General features: G+C 46.2%; 1 protein-coding gene and 1 long non-coding RNA gene across 3 annotated transcripts in view; one reads left to right on the top strand and one right to left on the bottom strand.

Annotated features, from left to right (window-relative positions):
• LOC149328663 (uncharacterized) overlaps positions 1-19702 on the top strand; it is a 178906-nt gene that overhangs the window by 31958 nt on the left and 127246 nt on the right. The window lies entirely within an intron of this gene.
• LOC149328664 (prestin-like) overlaps positions 1-19702 on the bottom strand; it is a 198235-nt gene that overhangs the window by 84705 nt on the left and 93828 nt on the right. The window contains exon 3 of the mRNA XM_089559601.1: positions 4041-4088. The gene's annotated coding sequence lies outside the window, so the exon portion shown is untranslated. The remainder of the gene's footprint in view (positions 1-4040; positions 4089-19702) is intronic.

The raw sequence follows: 19702 nt of genomic DNA, 5'->3' as shown, positions 1-19702 counted from the left end.
CGGGTGTCCCTTGCATACGGCGGTTTTGTCAGACGTTCTTGATAAATATCTCAAAACCGGCCCGCTTTCTGAAGCCGTGCTTTCTGGCTCCGTGCATTGTAACTCCCATTACAGCCTCACCGAGAGAGATTTAGCGAGTTATGGGGATTTAAGTGTAGGTTATATTCCGCACTACCGCTGCCACAAGGAAGCGTGAGTTCTCACAAAAGGGAAATTTCTCTGCCTTTCCTCTCTTTTACCCGTATCTTGATGAAAAAAAAAACGAGGTCAGACTGTATTCTACCAACCGCAAGATAATATGGGAGGAAGAAAGTTAGCGTCAGTAAGTTCCTGGTCGGAGGCAAGCTTTGCTAAACTTGCGGCGCGCATAATTAGGCGGCAAGGGTAAGGTGAGGACGGAAATGATAAAGGTTGCCACTGTAAATCTTCAATGTTTCCTTTTGCAGAAATAGCGCTGTATGGGAGAATTGGTTCAACGGAACTAAAACTAATCGGGAACATAGTGATAAGCCACTCACACGACAAATATGCGAAGTATGTAGCAGCCTAGTAAAAACTTAGCCTGCTCAAACTTTTCCCTGCAACAAGCTCAAGAAGTAGCCCCTTATATTCATTCATTCATTCATTCATTCATTCATTCATTCATTCATTCATTCATTCGATCAAACCCAAACGATTAACAAGAGAAAAGTTTCTGCTGTCAAAAAACATTTTCTGTAATGTTTTACCCAAGAACCCGTAGCAGGCTTTTTGTAGTACCGACATAATTTCGTGTGGTTACTATAGGAAAGTAATAAAGAACTGCCAAGTACAGTACAGTACTACAGAGAAAACTGCAGTACTACAGAATAATACTCCAAAACAATAGAAGATTGGTCCATTACGACAAAACTAGAAAACATTTTGTTCCAGATTTTAGACGCTTTTGTCGTTTTTGCCGACTAGCAAAGCTTTTGTGACATCTGTGGAGTAGAAGTAGAAGTTCAAAATTTTGTTGTTGAAATACAGTTGTGCTGCCGAACAGATTTTTTTTAAAGAGCCGAGGTTCAGGTGAAAACAGTCCTCATTTTCAGAGTCAAACTTCATTCGAGCTCAGCGAAGGCTTAACAGACCTTCAAATATGTGCAGAGTGCACGATGTGGCAAAGGTACTGCTGACGTAGGAATTCAAATCTCGCGTCTGCTTCGTTGAATTTATGGCCAGTGAAACTATGTAAACAAGCAGAGGTTGGCGCAAGCATCTCCGGAACATCTATCACGGAAACGTTCCATACACTATCGGTAAAAATCCCCTGTACGTCTGAGCATTCCGGCCGTGTTGTTTTCGTACTGAGCGGTCATGTCGGGGACACAGTGTGAGTCAAACTCTCTCTCTTGCGTCTCTTCTTTTCCTTTTCCATTTCAGCTGAGAGAAGAAAATGTCACGTGACATGACGCTTAGGCACGTGCCCACAGCACGCCAGACGCATAAAGATTTTTTCCGCTCCTTCGCTGAGCGGCAAAACAAAACGACCCCCCAATAACACGCCGTCTGCGCAAGCAGTCAGCGGGACAGCTGTCCATAACTTGTTGGGTTGAACCCATTTCTGTCGGAAGTGAATGCGCGCAGTATCTCCCATTCCCCTAGCCTGTTTGCGAGGTCGTACACTGACCCATCAGGACGTCTCGCATGGCGACGTTGACGACCTCTGCCAGCCGACCGCCGTACTTTACGGGTTCTTTTATCGGGGCTGTGGAGGAAATGCGGAATAACAAGAGGGAAAGAAAGAGGGCAATGCTTGCACCGACATACGTAAACAACATCGGGTGCTCCAGAAAAAAAATGTACCGTTGTGTTTTCCACAGCAGCGCCATGTTACGTCAGCAGGACTCTGAACATGTTTGTTTGCGATTCAGAGCTGCGTGGAAATCTATGGGAAAGTATGCGGAGCTGACAAATCTAGAAATTTTCTGCTTCGGTGGCACACAGATGACAGCGGCTGGAGTTGAACAGGTGTTCGCCCTCAAATAGCGGATGAATTTCAGTTTTGTTTTTACTCTCACATTGGTTGTGCCGGCATACTTTTAGGAAACAACTCTGTCGTCAACAATGTTTAGGAATGCAAATGGAGGACAGCTTGGATTCTGACTAAATGCAACTCTAGAATGTATCAGAAAGAAATAAGCGCTGACTGATTAAAGGTGCCCAGCTAGGCAAATCTAACATCTGGCTATTATTAACGTAGTAGCGTGAATAACGCATTAAGGCGAAAGCGTTAATGACCTCGCCCTGGAATTTCAAACAACCCTGGAAACTTACGTGAGACGTCGCGTCATTGCAACTACATTGAAATCATTCTATTGAAACTGCATTGAAAAAAATTGTGTTCACCATTTGAAACACCGCCATTAAAGCGCTTACCATGGTCTAGGTCTTTCTTCAATGAAAAAAAAAGTATCCTAATGTCCTTCTTTCCCGCCGTTCTAGATGAAAGGCAAGTACTAACACTGCGTCACTTTATCTCTGCGCTTGGAGGCTCTAAGAAGTGTAAGAGCTTTATCCAGCAATCCATGCTGCAGTGACGTCAAGTGCGTGCATGGACTATGCCTCTCTGTGTTCTATTTTCACAGCTGGTTGTTACTTATTGCTGCCGATTACGAGACGTACACCTGTTTCTATCAACATCATTTTGTGACGCGCACATAGCGTCGTGCTCGTTTTTGTTCAGTGGTTGTTTTTGTCGTGTGCCTACTGCTGACTTGTACGGGTAGTGAGGCCCGTCAAACGGTGCATATATAAATCACTGCTTTTTTCTCGCACTCCGCAGTTTTCGTGTACAAACTGAAATAAAATACTGCCTACTGCGTAGCGTGTCGAAAAGCCTTTTAGCATTTCCGACAGGCGTGGCTGGGCGCATAGGGTCCCACGATTCCCGTTAGCTGCGTGCAATGCAGAATAGCAGGACAGTTTGTCAGCGACGATGGCTGCACTTCGCTATGCATTCTCCGCACGTTCGGAAAACAAACAACCTCGTGCAGCGCCCCCCAGGCGAAGTTGTTCTTCATCACGCATACGTTGCCGCAATGTCTTGCACCGATTTCCCAGGCCAGGTACGCAACCGTGACTTTCCCGACGTTGAGCGATAAGACAGAGCGACTCTTTGTTGCAGTGTTGCAAGTCTCTTACTGAAACATTGCGAGATATACGCTAATTGCCATTAACTTATGCGAGTTCGCTTTGTTTGGAAACGAGGATCTATTACGTAATAAACATGCCCGATGTGCGAGCCTTAGAGATTCATCCCGCAGAAAGCGCGTTTGTTTCCATGTGGGGAGAGCGCTGCTCTGTCTTTGACTCAGTAGCGAAAAAGTTCGAAAAATGTTGTAGCCCTTGCAGGTGTGTTTGGGCGCAATAATTAAATTTAGTAGGCTGTAACGCTAATACATTTCTTCAAAAGTTGAAGCAGGTTAGACGAGGATCACTGCAGGGTGGCACAGAGGTGTGACGTAATTGTACTGCAACTGCGCGCACAGCAAGAGTACTCGTTTGCTGCCCTACCAAACAATTCTGCACGAAATCAGTTCTGAATGGAAAAAAAAATCATGAGCGCAATTTTTTGCATATCATAAGACTTCACTGTAGCGATCAACATAACCGCAGATCTCCCTTCGGCCGGTTATTAGCTTTTTTGGCATGTCCGAAAGCACTCCCCATTGGCTTTCTATGGTAAACTTCACTGCTCAATGCGAGCGATGGGAAAACCTTACAAGAAACATTTTGCTACACACTGGAAGAATGGGCCCTTTCTTTCAACATTTCGACAACAGTACTTAACAGTTCTGCAGTATTCAAAATTTTTGTCTAAGAATGTTAGAGATGGTAACTGTTCGGTTCTACGAGGAAGAAGAATAAAAAAACAGAAAAGCTTGAGACCACAATGAAGGCAGTCCTATGTGATTTTCTTAAGTTTGTCGCATGGCACCGCGATATTAAAAGTGTAATGTGCTCGGTTACAGTGTTGCTCTGTTTATACTTGTAATAGGAAAGTTAGATGAGCTTACCAGGTAGAAGGCGAATGTCTGGTCGATTGTCGACGACGCCTTCCGTCACTGCATGAAGAAAAAAATAATAGAGGAATATGTCAGGAGAAAGATATACAGGAACGACTCTTGGTCATTGAAAACAATATCGCAAGTTCCTTATAGAAACTTAGTTGTGCCATTTTTATTATTGAAGCTTTAGCAGTTTAGTTACGCAGAAAACTAAAACTGCGCGCGATTATAAAATTCATCCGGTGCTTCACGCTTTATTCTCGTAATTTGTCAGCTTTTCATTACAACCATGAAATTGTATGACCTAGAACAAGTGCTTTCTTATAGCCTAGGAAATGATCATCTTTTGCAAACTTACATGTCCTCTGACAGTACAAGTAGAAGTATGCAGAAGTCCAAAGTTTTCATTTCTGAGAGCAACCACACTTTAGCTGTGTCAGTCGTTGCTGAGCATCTTTCTACAGACATTGCAACTGGGTACAAGTTGCCATCAAAGAAAGCAATTATACAAGACGAAACTGTACAGATCTTTCATGAACCAAAATGTAACCTGCACATCCAAGTCTTGCAACCTTCACAAGCCGAAGAACCAGGAAGCTTTGCGCTTTTTACCACTACCTTAAGCCTCCACCTAACTTGCGGAAGTGTTTTTCTAGGGTATTGGCTTAGCCGTCTGCAATTACTTCTTCTTTCTCTGAAAGTCTTCACTGACGGCATGGTGAACAAAAATGTTCCGTCTATCGCGAGTTCCGCCTTGTGGCACGAGTAAAACAACGGCATGTCAAATGGCGAACCAGTATAAAAAGGTTTAGTCGATCTTCGGTAGGTGGCCTGAACGTATTAGCAGCCGTATTCGATACAGCCGAGGTTGCCCCACTAAAGCTCGTTATACGAGGTGGTACGCTTACATTCGTTATATCCGTGCTAAACACATAACGTTCCTTACAACCATGGTCCACAGACAAAGTTCGTTATATCCGAGCTGGCATACTCTTAGGTTCAGTATACATCAGGTTAACACACTTGATTTTCTTACATCCGGAATGGCATACAAAGGTTCGTTGCAATCGATGTTAACACACGACAGTTCGTTTTATCCGAAATGGCATTCTAGGGTTCGTTATATCTGACGCAGTACACTAAGTTCGCAGCCCGGTGGCCTACCTGCCATTGGCTAATGAGAGACGGCGCTTCCTATTTCCGCTTGCACTAACTGTTCCGATACCAACGCATTGATAAGACACAGTCAGTACCTGAAGCACTTCGGAAGGCACAAGGCACAACCACAGGCCAGTGTCTTCCTTTTCTCAGTGAACATTCTAGAACGAACTTTTCCACCGACATCTCAGTCAAACCGCCGTCATACCTGACCGATGATGCACCTAACTGCTGCAATGCAAACGGATTAAATTGCTATTTTAATTCATTTGACGGGATGCGGTTGCACACATAAAATTTTTCTATTGTATTGCTCCGCTACCAAATCAGCTGGTACTCGTTACAGAGGATACAGCATGCAGTTCTTGTAACGCTTTCAGGCTTTTCAGTGAGCTGGTTTGACAGATCGCACTGAAATAAATAGTTTCCCGCACGCCCTCGTTTTTTTTTTTTTTTTTTTTACGGTAGATATCACAGTTCGAATCAATCCGAAGTGCTTTAGGACCAATGCGAGCGATGGGAAAACCTTACAAGAAACATTTTGCTACACACTGGAAGAATGGGCCCTTTCTTTCAACATTTCGACAACAGTACTTAACAGTTCTGCAGTATTCAAAATTTTTGTCTAAGAATGTTAGAGATGGTAACTGTTCGGTTCTACGAGGAAGAAGAATAAAAAAACAGAAAAGCTTGAGACCACAATGAAGGCAGTCCTATGTGATTTTCTTAAGTTTGTCGCATGGCACCGCGATATTAAAAGTGTAATGTGCTCGGTTACAGTGTTGCTCTGTTTATACTTGTAATAGGAAAGTTAGATGAGCTTACCAGGTAGAAGGCGAATGTCTGGTCGATTGTCGACGACGCCTTCCGTCACTGCATGAAGAAAAAAATAATAGAGGAATATGTCAGGAGAAAGATATACAGGAACGACTCTTGGTCATTGAAAACAATATCGCAAGTTCCTTATAGAAACTTAGTTGTGCCATTTTTATTATTGAAGCTTTAGCAGTTTAGTTACGCAGAAAACTAAAACTGCGCGCGATTATAAAATTCATCCGGTGCTTCACGCTTTATTCTCGTAATTTGTCAGCTTTTCATTACAACCATGAAATTGTATGACCTAGAACAAGTGCTTTCTTATAGCCTAGGAAATGATCATCTTTTGCAAACTTACATGTCCTCTGACAGTACAAGTAGAAGTATGCAGAAGTCCAAAGTTTTCATTTCTGAGAGCAACCACACTTTAGCTGTGTCAGTCGTTGCTGAGCATCTTTCTACAGACATTGCAACTGGGTACAAGTTGCCATCAAAGAAAGCAATTATACAAGACGAAACTGTACAGATCTTTCATGAACCAAAATGTAACCTGCACATCCAAGTCTTGCAACCTTCACAAGCCGAAGAACCAGGAAGCTTTGCGCTTTTTACCACTACCTTAAGCCTCCACCTAACTTGCGGAAGTGTTTTTCTAGGGTATTGGCTTAGCCGTCTGCAATTACTTCTTCTTTCTCTGAAAGTCTTCACTGACGGCATGGTGAACAAAAATGTTCCGTCTATCGCGAGTTCCGCCTTGTGGCACGAGTAAAACAACGGCATGTCAAATGGCGAACCAGTATAAAAAGGTTTAGTCGATCTTCGGTAGGTGGCCTGAACGTATTAGCAGCCGTATTCGATACAGCCGAGGTTGCCCCACTAAAGCTCGTTATACGAGGTGGTACGCTTACATTCGTTATATCCGTGCTAAACACATAACGTTCCTTACAACCATGGTCCACAGACAAAGTTCGTTATATCCGAGCTGGCATACTCTTAGGTTCAGTATACATCAGGTTAACACACTTGATTTTCTTACATCCGGAATGGCATACAAAGGTTCGTTGCAATCGATGTTAACACACGACAGTTCGTTTTATCCGAAATGGCATTCTAGGGTTCGTTATATCTGACGCAGTACACTAAGTTCGCAGCCCGGTGGCCTACCTGCCATTGGCTAATGAGAGACGGCGCTTCCTATTTCCGCTTGCACTAACTGTTCCGATACCAACGCATTGATAAGACACAGTCAGTACCTGAAGCACTTCGGAAGGCACAAGGCACAACCACAGGCCAGTGTCTTCCTTTTCTCAGTGAACATTCTAGAACGAACTTTTCCACCGACATCTCAGTCAAACCGCCGTCATACCTGACCGATGATGCACCTAACTGCTGCAATGCAAACGGATTAAATTGCTATTTTAATTCATTTGACGGGATGCGGTTGCACACATAAAATTTTTCTATTGTATTGCTCCGCTACCAAATCAGCTGGTACTCGTTACAGAGGATACAGCATGCAGTTCTTGTAACGCTTTCAGGCTTTTCAGTGAGCTGGTTTGACAGATCGCACTGAAATAAATAGTTTCCCGCACGCCCTCGTTTTTTTTTTTTTTTTTTTTACGGTAGATATCACAGTTCGAATCAATCCGAAGTGCTTTAGGACCGAACATTCAACAATGCACTAACCTCCAAACCGAATCCAATGCCAAGCGCCTGACGGGACAGAGTAGATTGAGACCCTAGGTTGGGAATCTCCCGCACCACAAACTCTTCACCAACTCCTGAAACACTGCCGCCCACTTGTAAGTCGCAGTCAACGACGGGGCATGATCGTGCCTCCGACATTCGCCGTCCGGTCCCAATAAAGAAAGGCTGCGCTCACCGGACGCCCGTCGCTTCATTGTCGTTGGCAGGCAATGATATGGCTGCGTGAGCTCGGCGTCTCGTTCGCCATCAAGCATGGAAATTGGGACGCCGGCGCGGCTTGCGAAAGTGCGATTTGCATGCGAAATTCGGGGGAGCCAGCGAGTCGGCACATTTATATCTGCGGCAAGCATCGTTAGGTGCACCTAGTTAGCGTGGGCCAATGCAGCAACGCCAGTAACAACAACGGCGGCCTTGAGACCACGGGCCAACGCGCCTGACCCCTTTCTAAGGCTTCATGACTCGGCTCTTCGGTACAGCTTAAGTTAGTTGCTGGGCTTCGCGCTACGAAGGAAACTATAGCTTTGCAGCTTGAGATAAGAGCTTCTATAAGAGACAAAAGAAAAAGAAAGAAAAGTATACATCCAGAACGCAACAGACCGTGGCTGTGTGCGGAGCGGCTAACTTTCCGAGTTCCAGAATAGAGGAAATTCAAGGATGCGAGGTTCGGAAGGCACGCAAGAGTGAAATACAAGAACGAAGGAGAACGGTGTTTTAGGGTGGGTGGCGAGTAGCCGTGCGTAACGGTTTCCTCTCCTTTCTTGAATATGCCGGATGAAAGCAGCAAGAGTGCGGCCAAACCATGAGGTGGGCTTAATGTAAGATCCTGTTTTACGTTAAACAACTTGATGCGGGTTGGACATTATACCACAGGCGAAGTAATCAACTAAGGAAGTGACCATCGTGACTGCCATTAGATGCCCGCCGCGGTGGCTCAGTTGTTATGGCGCTCGGCTGCTAATTCGGAGCTCCCGCGTTCGAGCCCGGCTGCGGAGGCCGCGTTTTGATGGCGGCGAAACGTAAAGGCACCCGTGGGCTTTGCTGCGTCAGTGCACGTTAAAGATCACTAGTTGGTCGAAATTAATCCGGGGTCCTCAATTACGGCACCTCTTTAACTACTTCTTTCACTCCCGCCTTCATCATTAACCTTACGACGCAGTTCAGGCGTCCACCGAGATGTGAGACAGATACTTCGCCATTTCTTTTCCTCAAGGAGCAATTTTCAATTTTTCAATTTGTATATTTACAAGCGACGTGGTACATCATATAATCATCACACAGTTGCGTGACATTTCCATAAAGCACTCCCGACTCCAGTTAGTTCATGAACACCGTACACGTCATGGTAAACAGCACTTGATGCATAACAAATCCATTGGCGTCAATTAGCTTAGCGCATCCTGTCTCATTTCATGTCCGTCGTTTGAGTCTATCCACGGAGACAATTCTTCGCCAGAGTGGCGAGGGTTAAGCCACACATGTGTCATGTAAAACAAACAGCTGCAATCAGGAATGTGTTGTCGAGGTTAGGTGCACACAGAGATACGTCCGAGTGGATATCCGTCAGACGCCGCTTCGGAATAAGTTACATCCAGAATGGCTTGTGCTTATTTTTTTATTGTTCATAAGCATCGAAGGTCATCCCGCGGATGCGTCAAGCAAGACATGAAAGCAGCCGATTATTCTGAAACGTGTCACTGTTGGCTATTCGCTCCTATGCAAAATGCCTCGCGCTATCGTGCTTATCAACCAAAATCTACAAAGCCCAGCGCACGTTTCCAAGCCTGGGCCGTGAAGGTCAGAATTTCTAATTAGCCAAAGTTTATTAAAAACCTGCACCCGTAATGAAAGACGCAAGGTGGGAACGTTCAACGTGCAACAAAGATGAAATAAACTCCGATGTAATCCATGGACCCTCTGCCCCTATGTGAACTACTTCACTCCGCAGGTACGGGGATACTCAACCAGCATAAACAAAGCATTTTACATAAGCCTAACGCGTGCAGCTCAGAGAAAACCAAAACGCTTGCGGATTAGTCAAACGGCGTTGAGGGCAGCGGGCAGCTAAGAGGCGAATAAACTCTCTCAAGATAATCTCCCCTTCCGCAGAGAAATCAGATCCCTGACGGGATCCACTGTACGCTTCTTTCATGTACGCAACCATTCTCCCGCTTTGTGTCGTAACAGGCAGGTGCAGTACGCTGTCCCGGGACCGTATCTTAAGCGCTGGGAAAACGGGGCCCACCACCGCCCCGCGTCATTAATGCAGCAGCCCCCCGCACGGGGATACTGCGTGCCCGGCAATCAAGGAGTTTAATTGACCGCCGCAGTCGGTACGCACAAACACAAAAGTCGCTGCGCTAGAGAACCCAGAGGGCACAGCGGTGCCGGAACTTTTCGCAACAGGGGCGTCTTGTCTCTCCGGCGGTCAGCGCCTCCACGGTAGCGTTCCGGTCGCTGTGAACGCGCAGTGCGTGTGCGAGCGCATAACGTACGCGTATTCGTGACCGCCAACGACTACGTGCGGTTCGCGGTTGATGCCCGCACACTCGCATACCGTGTGTTGGAGTTGAAGGGGCGGCTGCGAGAGCGCGGGCGGTCGATGATGTAAGATTTCGGGTTTATATCTCCGTGCACGTGCATTCCTGCGGGCGTGCGCTCGAGCTTGTTTGTGTAAGCGCGGGGCAGGCCGGAATGCATATGAAGTGAAAATCTCCGTGTGCAAACGTACACCTGTTCGTTGAGCCGGCTACAAGAAAGCGGCCGATGATGTTGAACACTGCGCATTGCCAGTGGCGGCGTAGCGAAGTGGAAGCATCAATTTCGCTCAGCGTTATCTGGTTTTGTGGTCGGACTTTTCGCAAGGGAAGGTACGAGGGTTGATGCGAATGCGAGATGAAGAACATTAAGGGATTGGTGCTGTGAGTGCTTGCAACAGTTCGGAATAGTACGCGGAATAAACATGAGGTGCAAGAGAACGGCTTCTCATTCTTCATCCACCTACGAAATGCGTTTTGAAGTTACACTCTTGGTAGGCCAGGGGCCCCAAGCTGGCAAAAAAAAAAGTTCATAGAGGGCTGACTGGTTCAGAACAGCAGTGCGCCGCAAAGTACTTGCCTAAAATGTCATAAGGCAGGCAGAGTCTTTGTCAAAAGTTTAGAGTCCAGGGGGTTTGCTGCTAAGCCTCGCAGTGGGATTCCTGTAACATTTGTGGCAGTCCTACCCATTGGAGGAGGCAGGACTGGAAATCTTCTAACCTTCAGCAAATTTAGAGAGCTGGAGATGCATTACGAACCAGACAGTGTGCTTGAGAAGCAAACCTCCTGGGCTCCAAACTTTTGACAAAGGTTGTACACAGCCATCAGTTAAGGTTCGATCTAACAATGACGCAGGTAGTGAGAGGCTCGCTTCGTTGAAGCAGCTTCTGTCTGGCAAACGCCATGGGGCAGCACCGGAAGAAGAGTAAGAAGTCTTTAGTGTAGGAATAAATTCCTCTATGCGCAGTCAGCGTGCGGGAATATACGGCATATGCCCTTAGTTCGCCCGCTCTATTGGAGCCTCGATTCGGAAATATAGCTTCTGAAGGTGCTACTTGTTGTTCGCATTAATGACACCTCTGTTGAATGTAATGTTTACGCTGACTTTGGTTTACAAAAGTTTAACGTCCTAACTCAGGTTATGAGGGGCGTCGTAGTGGAGGGCTCCGGAAATTCCGACCACCTGGAGTTCTTAACGGGCACTGACATCGCACAGTGCACGGGCCTCTCGAATTTTGTCTTCACCGAAATTTAGGCCGCCGTGGCCGGTATCGAACCCGCGTCTTTCGGGTCAGCAGCCGAGCGCCATAACCACTGAGCCACCACAGCGGGTTGACGCGGACTTTCAGTCTTTCACTGGTCTTAACAAAGAAGGAATTCATGTGTTTTGGTTGTTACGGCGTATAGCACAAATGCGCGCGCAACAATGTTTTCGAGCGCGTGCCTATTGAAGGCAACCAATTTCCTTCCGAGCAGCCTAACACCACGGACGCTCATGTGCCTGTCGCCTTACACCTTTACTGCCCGCCTATTGGAGAGTTTGGCTCGCTTATTTGGCTTTATTTAAAGGGACAGGGAGGAACCATTGCAGTTTGCCCGTACCGATATATTACAGTATTTGAACGACAAAACCTCGATTTTCATAAAAAAAAAGCTTGGAGGAGATAAAAATGCAAAAACATAATCGACGTTGTCTCCATTACTGGCCGATTTCGCAAGCACAGTGAGGTGCGCCAAGGAAATTTGCTGGGCACGAATACCAAGCGCTATAGGCCACACCGCTATTCGCTTTCACACAATGAACATTAATTTGATAGAATGAAGGAGTAATATAGGATAAAATGCGATAAGCGTTCTTTTTGCATATTTTGTAAGGCTCCAGAGCTCTGGAAAATTGTGAGCATTCTTTCTGCTCAAGTCGTCTTAATATCCTAGAGAAAGATAGATTGGCAAGTAATTTCCGCGTTCCTTGGGGACAACAGGAAAGATTCACATCTGAGTCGCCACGGACGTGGTGATCTTTTATGTCCCTACCAGGCCCTTAGAAAGTAAAGGCAGCGGTTCTGTTCTGTCGTTGGAAACTGAGAATTGTCTGATCGCACGGAAGCTTGATATTTAGTTCATGCTTACAAACGTTCAGCAAATAATACACGGATCTGTACGTTATACACCTCTTGAGCTTCCTAAACATCTCCAGAATTTAGCGACTTGCATTTAAAAATTGTTGCGTTCCGCCGCGTTTCGTATGAAAAGCAGTAAATACAAAAGATACAGTAAAGCAAACACGACGATAATTAGTGGCGTGGAGAGTTTTTCAGATGTGAAGCGTCTTTCACTGCATGCTTATAGTTTTTTCGACTGTAAATTACTGCCCCCCGAAAGCCCGCTCGACGTCTCTCTTGCAACAGATATTTCGGCAACGTTGAGTAACCGTGAAAAAAGTAGTTATTTTATCAAACTGCAGTCAGCATTGGTGCATATTTTCTTTCATGTTTTCTAAAAAAAAATGTAAACACATAATCGGTCAGCATAATGTCACTGCCACTGCTATGCATTTCTTTCTTTAGGGTCAATATTTGCGGCGCATCAGATCCTCAATTGACATTTTCTAGATGCTCTGTATGATGTTCCGCAAAAGCTTTCGAAACTAAGGCACCAGAACAAGGCACAAAAATTTCCACCGAAGTTCGCAGGTGGCAGAACCTCGCGCGAGAAATTGAAGGTTCGTTTCCTTCGCCGTCACCGGCGATGCTGAGAAGAAACGCCTACGGCTTGTCCTCATTGTCACGGCTATAGACGCTGCTACAGAACTGGGTCTTAAGGTTCCACCTACTGGATGCACTTTCCCGACCAATCTGGGCTATCAGGGCCTGTGATCTGCGCACTGTTCTATCGCCTCGTCACGACTTACGACAGCTGTCGGTCTCCCGAAAGCCACTTCCACATCAGCTCAGACAATGATCAGGCTTTCTCTCGAGGGTGCTCCTAAGAACAGGTCATCAGCCTGGTATGATCTCTGAGAACAAGAAACGCCCACACATTACCATTCTGGACCGCGCGAGCAACTGTCAGGATGACTAAAAATACTGCAATGCATTTCTTACACCTAAAAACTCAGAAGCACGTCGTTGTAAATAGGTTCTCCAAAAACATCAGTGTTTCTGTCTTCTACCGCGCTTCCCCGGTGGTCAGTGCTTAAAGCAATGAAGAAACTCGGTAGGAATAGCTGTAACTTTCTCATCCCCTTGCATTCTTTGCTGAGTTCCTCAGGAAACTGCTTCGAACAAAACTACCATTTACGGCCTCGGGAATTGTGTTATAGACGATTTGACTCCGCCTGTCCTTTCTACTATCCCCTCACCCCTTTCATTTCACTTGTACACACTGCCTGCTATCCTTTATTTCCGCAGCCCCAGCTCAGGTGCTTCCAACAGCGATGGCAGATGCCGGGGATAGCAACCATCTTTTGCCTTCCATTTACCATGTTTAATAAAACCACTTACTAATACATTTGACTCTCGCCATGCTTTAAATGCCTATCCGCACAATCGACAAGTTGGACTAAACGCAGTTCGCGTTCCTCGACCACATTTCTATTGTTCGACACCGGCAACAACTCGCCGTCACGGAAGACACAGAATTAGCTTTCGTAAGTAAAGAGGAACATTCTATACAAGACTCACCAACGCATCAGCGTTTTACTACCGGGCCTATTCGGCTTTAATCCCCATTGCACACCACTATAAAAGCGTGCTCAGCTTGGCGTGAGAAGAGCTGTCTTGGCACTCCTAATGGAGAGCCCAGCAGACACTCACGAGGGTTATCCCTGTCTTCCTTCTCCATGCGTGTCTTACACAGCACTATACACTCACGCATTCGCCGTCCGCCACAAGCCTATCTTTGCTTTTAATCTCGCCACAGACTACGCCGTCGGCTTGATGTCTATGCCCGCTCAGGCAAAACAGTCGCCGCCGTCGATCTTAAAGGCTTCCGATTGGCGTTCTAATCTCAAGTGGCGATCTGGATGCCAGCTTCATAGTGCGCATGTCCGGAAGCATCGGACGGCCGCGGGTTTTATTGCCTTTGCCTGCCGCGCCTGCCTACCTGATTTTACTGCTTGTTCTGAACAGCTGGGGCTGTGGTCAACACGGAAAAGCAATGCCAGCGAACGTGATGTGTTGGCAGACATCGAGGACGAGTTGCGGTAGGCGATGCAATACAACAACGACTGCGAGCAACAGCTCTCATGTTTGCGCCGATTTTAAACGGCCGGCGCTGGCAAATGGTCTTTGTCGGTAAGATAGCAATGATAGCCAAGGGCACCTTTTAGTGCTAGTGTATGACTGACAGGAAACGAAAGAAGCTTGCCTGACAGTAAGTAATGTATGTTTCGCGCAGTGATTTGCGCATAGAAGTGTAAAGCAGTATCTGGCAGCAGAGGTACAAACAGTACAAATGGCTTCTTTGATTGCTCCACGAAAGTCACATTGGTTATCATAGCATTCAAAAATTGACTTACCTCTTTAGACAGTTCTATCTCTATTTACTTATTTTTCGGGCGCTGAGCGGGCATCATTTTTCAAAATTACTTTATACAGCCCCGTTTGTTCGTTTATTAAGCCAATGTGCCGCACGGCAGAGACTGCACTATTTTATGAGGGGGCTTAGGATGATACAAAAGGCCTGCAGAATGGCTCATTAACGTCAACAACATTTGCAAAGTTTATCGACAAGAAATAGTTATTTCAAGCTGATCACACATGGGATGTGATTTAAAAAACTACCCAGGCGTTCGAAATGGCACGCAGTGGAATGGAAGGGGTATGTAATCGTCAAAGACTGAACAGTGAGAGCAACCACAACGATAGCAGTACCAAAAGCTTTCGCTGGCGTTCTCTTCTTTGAAACCGCACGCTCGTCATCTCTGATTACACGTCGCATGTGAGAATCTGACAGCGAACCGTAATTAACTTAATAACTGGTTTTTCTTAACAGCCCATCATTGGTTGCGTCACCTGTGGGACCGAACGTAGCTGACAGGAGCAAGACGTCAGCGGCTGCCCGCAGCACCGCAGCTGTGTCGGCGCGTTTTTTTTCGCAATTTCACGCATGGAAATCCCACAGAAGGGGCACCTTGGAAACTCTCATTAACGCGTGTAGTTGGGTCAGTAGGTATTCGTTTCCGAAGTTGCTTGCGAATCGGATGGCACCGTGAACCATACATGTTTTATGAATGCGTGCAGTGAACGTTACTTGAGGTCTAGCCTTTACCGTGTGTGTTTGTGTCACGTCCGCGTCCTTTCTTGCGCTAATGAGCATGACTTTTGAGACCTCTGCTACTCGCGATGACAAATGATCGATGCGCCGGCCGCCGTGGCTCAGTGGCTTCGGTGTTGAACTGCTGATCTCCAGGTCACGGGTTCGGCCGCAAAGGCAGCATTTCGATGAAAACGAAATATAAAAAAACGCCCGTGTGCTGTGCGATGTCAGCACACGTTAAAGAACCAGAGCTGGAGCTGATCGGTATGAATCAGGAGCCCTCCTCTACGCTGCCCCTCATATCCCAAGTGTCGCTTCTGGACGGCAAACTTCACATATCGCATTTTAAGTTGTTGATGACTTTCTTTTTTTCGCCGAGGTAGACATTGTCATCGACATTATCAGAACGTTCTCATGTCTCACAACCATCGACGAAAAAACTCCGCATGCCGTGGCTACGGCTCAAGTTCCTGTGCACTGTAGTGCCATTTATTATTGACCTTGTCTCTGCTTGTTCACCGTCAGAAGGCTGAAGGAGGCGTTACTTTCATACCATCACTACCTTGGCCATTGTTGTGACGTTAAATTAGTGACCAGGATCAGGGGAGTCGAAGCGGGGACCATTATCTGGAAAACAACTCAAGAACACGTAAACCTTTGAAAGAAAAGACACAGACTACATCTCTTCTTTTCACGCCATGCTTTGTCTGTCAGGCCAGACACGTGCATTAAAAGTTCACGTGTATTGTCGCCGCATCTGTTTCTTTCGTCCTCTGTAACATTGTAACATTTTGTGCGCTCTGTTCTAAGAAGTCATGCCTCTATTATGTTTAAATGAATTATTTTTTTTTATTTAGCAAGGCAACACTCATGAGCTTCGGTAGGAGTGGAGGGCTCCGCATCAAGCTCTGCATCGTTGAGTGCACCAGCGTATTGCAATTCAAAAACAGAACGCTCCCGCGGCCGTGATTCAGTAACACAACGCGGAGCTGAGTTCCAGGGCGCTTAAATCACTGCGCCAGCGCGCTGAATTGTAACTCGCTTACATTCTGTCTTTTATTTCTTTGTATGTGCTCCAATATAGTTTTGTTGTCACTGCGCTCTAACATATCACTTTTCCTACCTTTCTGCGCTGCATTATGAAATCGCGTTGCCCGTCCGCATATTTTCATTTTTACTATGTCAGCGAAACAGAGTAGCCACAAGCCTGTTGTTTCTTAGATGTGCATTTCAGTCCGCCATTTTTATCCTGCCATTTCCACAACTTCTGAGCAAGAACAAATGCACACAGAAAAAATCGAAACCCGAACCCTTAAAGCCTGCGATTCCCCAAGAGGATTCAAGAAAAAAAATAAAAGGGCTATCCTGCCACTGCGTCTGAGGCAAAGAAAGAAATAAAGTGTGCGAGTTAGAAGTCTGGTGAATTGTTCGCTGTCGTGAGAGCGCGACCGTTCCCTTGCAATCCCGCGTACACCCAGCGCAAAGGACAATGTGGAGACCCTGGTGTTGTCATTTATTCTGCAGCACACTGTGTCTGGTTGCTCGAAAGATGAGCTGATGAATTGAAATTTTTGGGGAGGTGTAGCCGATCACAGTACACAAGGAATTTTCAAGCCAACGAGCTGATCGATTGGTGTGCACCTACTGGATAATAAAAAGAATGACATAACAATACCGAAAAATTTTGGACAAAAGCGTTTTTGAGCAGGAAAGAGTTTATGAACGAACTTTTTTTTACACCGCGACGTTTGACTATAAAAATTAATTTATCCTCAGATCTCCCTTGAACAGGCTTGCATTGTTCTGCTATGAACGTTTTTGACATCCTCATAAGCGTTCCGCATTGGTTTTCTATGGCAGTCTTTACTCCCTTCGATCAACAGAAAAAGTTTGAAAGAAAGATGTTTTGCTACACATCTGAAAAATGAACCTATCAATATTTTCATAACAGTACCTTACACATTTCGAAATTTCAATTTCAATTTTTTTTTTTTTTTTTTGTGCCGCCGCGGTGGCTCAGTGGCTATGGTGCTCGGCTGCTGACCCAAAGGACGCGGGTTCGATCCCGGCCGCGGCGGCTGGAATTTCTTTGGAGGAGAAATTCTAGAGGCCCGTGTACTGTGCGATGTCAGTGCACGTTAAAGAACCCCAGGTGGTCGAAATTTCCGGAGCCCTCCACTACGGCGTCTCTCATAGCCTTAGTCGCTTTGGGACGTTAAACCCCATAAAACCAAAACCAAACCAATTTTTTTGTCTATGAATTGTGGACATGCGATACGCTAGAGCAGTTTCGGTCAACCCTAGTCATAAGAAAACTTGAAACCCATAACCCTCTTTGAAATGGTCAGAGGAGCTGCACTGCTGTAGTTATTGTTCCAATGAAAGTTTTTGAGACCTCCAATTGACGCCGGATTAGTGCACACTTAGACTGCAACACTCTCCCTAAAGCATTACATCATCGCTGTTGCTGATATAGCCGTTCTACTCGAGCACATACTACCCGCGGCGTTCTGGGCAACAAGCATTACTCGAGACCAACCACAAAGTTGGTCGAACTCGACAAAAGATACGCCGACACTGCGGGGGTGAGCCCGGTCTACGCAATCAACTGGCAACTCCGCGGGTGGCAGGCAGACGCGGCCGAGATCACGCGATCAAAACAAGTGGACTTGACTGCTCCGCTCTCATTGCTTATCTCTAGCTTTGACCACAACGGCATGAAAGCGCGACCTTCGTCTTCTTTCTTAAAAACCTCCTTATCCTTCGTGTTGCGAATTAAACAAGAAAAGAAAGAACTGGGTTGCACGTACTGTTTGCTTTTCTTTCAAGGAATCGCCAAGCAAGACGAGTGCGGGTGAGACTGGTTTCGCGATGCTGAATAGTTTAGCCCCTGCCGAACGAAATCTGTTCACCTGCCCTGCATCACACTGCCTCTAAGAAAAAAAAGCAAAAACAAGAAAGCCAACAACCATCGGCTTAGGCAACGTGGTGCTTCTGTTCCTTTTTTTTATTTTTACCTTTTGAGAAATTACCTGATGTCGTGCCGCAGGGGCAGGTATTGAGACGCTGTTAAGGTTCCATTCAACAGGAAAATGGCGCAAAAGACGTGGACAAAAGAGACAAACACGACAGGACCAGCGCCTGTCTCTTTTGTCCACGTCTTTTGCGCCATTTTCCTGTTGAATCAAGAACCAACTAGCCCAAACTAGAGTTCTTCTTAAGGTTCCATACTGGCAGAGCACGCCCGCCTCGTTAGTAGCGAGAGACCCGCAAACCGTTTCTTGAATTTCGGCCTGAACAGCGCGAAACAGATGAGCTCCGAGTGGGCATCTCAAGCGTCAAAGACCAGTTGAACCACTACTGAAGACGAGGGAACACAGCTGGAAGCCGGTGCACTGACCATCTGACGATGCTGCTATAAACTGCCCTGGCGGCGTTACCGTGCTTGGTGGTTAACGGCACAGGAGAAGTGCATCTTGACTAATATAGCATACTAAAACAGCAGAAGAAGACAAGTACGCTTGTCGAAACGTCGGCAAGCACCCCGAGGTTTTTCCCTCTGTTATTAATTTTGTGGTTACCAAGAACCATCTGCCCATCCCTCTTTCCACCGTAACTTAACAAGGATGAAAAAAAAAAGTTCCAGGTCAGAAATTGGAAAACATCTGGTTAACAGCGACCGGCCGCTTGAGCGACTGGCCACACTTCAGTCGCCACGAATATACTTACATTAGAAAACAGCAAATTACTATAACCTGCGCAGCAATCACATACAAAAGCGCCGGGCCACCATCACTGCCCGGAATGTAGCGCCTACCCTCGCAATAGACCTACATATTAGATCTCTACACACACCACTCAGAGATCCCACTGCCTCCACTGCCAATTCCTACACCCGCCCCCTCCGATGTACCCAATCCCTAGGATAGCCGGACCGCTTTTCCGCCGAAACGCCCAACACTATGGCCACAACTCCTTGCCCAAATCACCCATATGTTGGATAAGGACACCTTGCCACTTTCGAGCTTCAACTCACCATGATAACGACCCGGATATGAGTCATACAATAAAAACTTGCTGTTTGTCTCTCTCCGTCTGTCTTCTTGACCTTTTCATCGTACTGTAATGAGTGTAATTTTTTTTATCTTGGGTTGAATGTGAACAAATTCGAATATGGTCGTTCACAAAGTGCCGTTC

This window comes from Amblyomma mixtum, chromosome 9 (genome assembly GCF_055824585.1).
Source record: "Amblyomma mixtum isolate Tamu chromosome 9, ASM5582458v1, whole genome shotgun sequence".
In the NCBI taxonomy this organism is placed as follows: Eukaryota; Metazoa; Arthropoda; class Arachnida; order Ixodida; family Ixodidae; genus Amblyomma; species Amblyomma mixtum.
The sequence above is the reverse complement of the archived record's forward strand: the minus strand, read 5'-3'. Positions and strand labels throughout refer to the sequence as shown.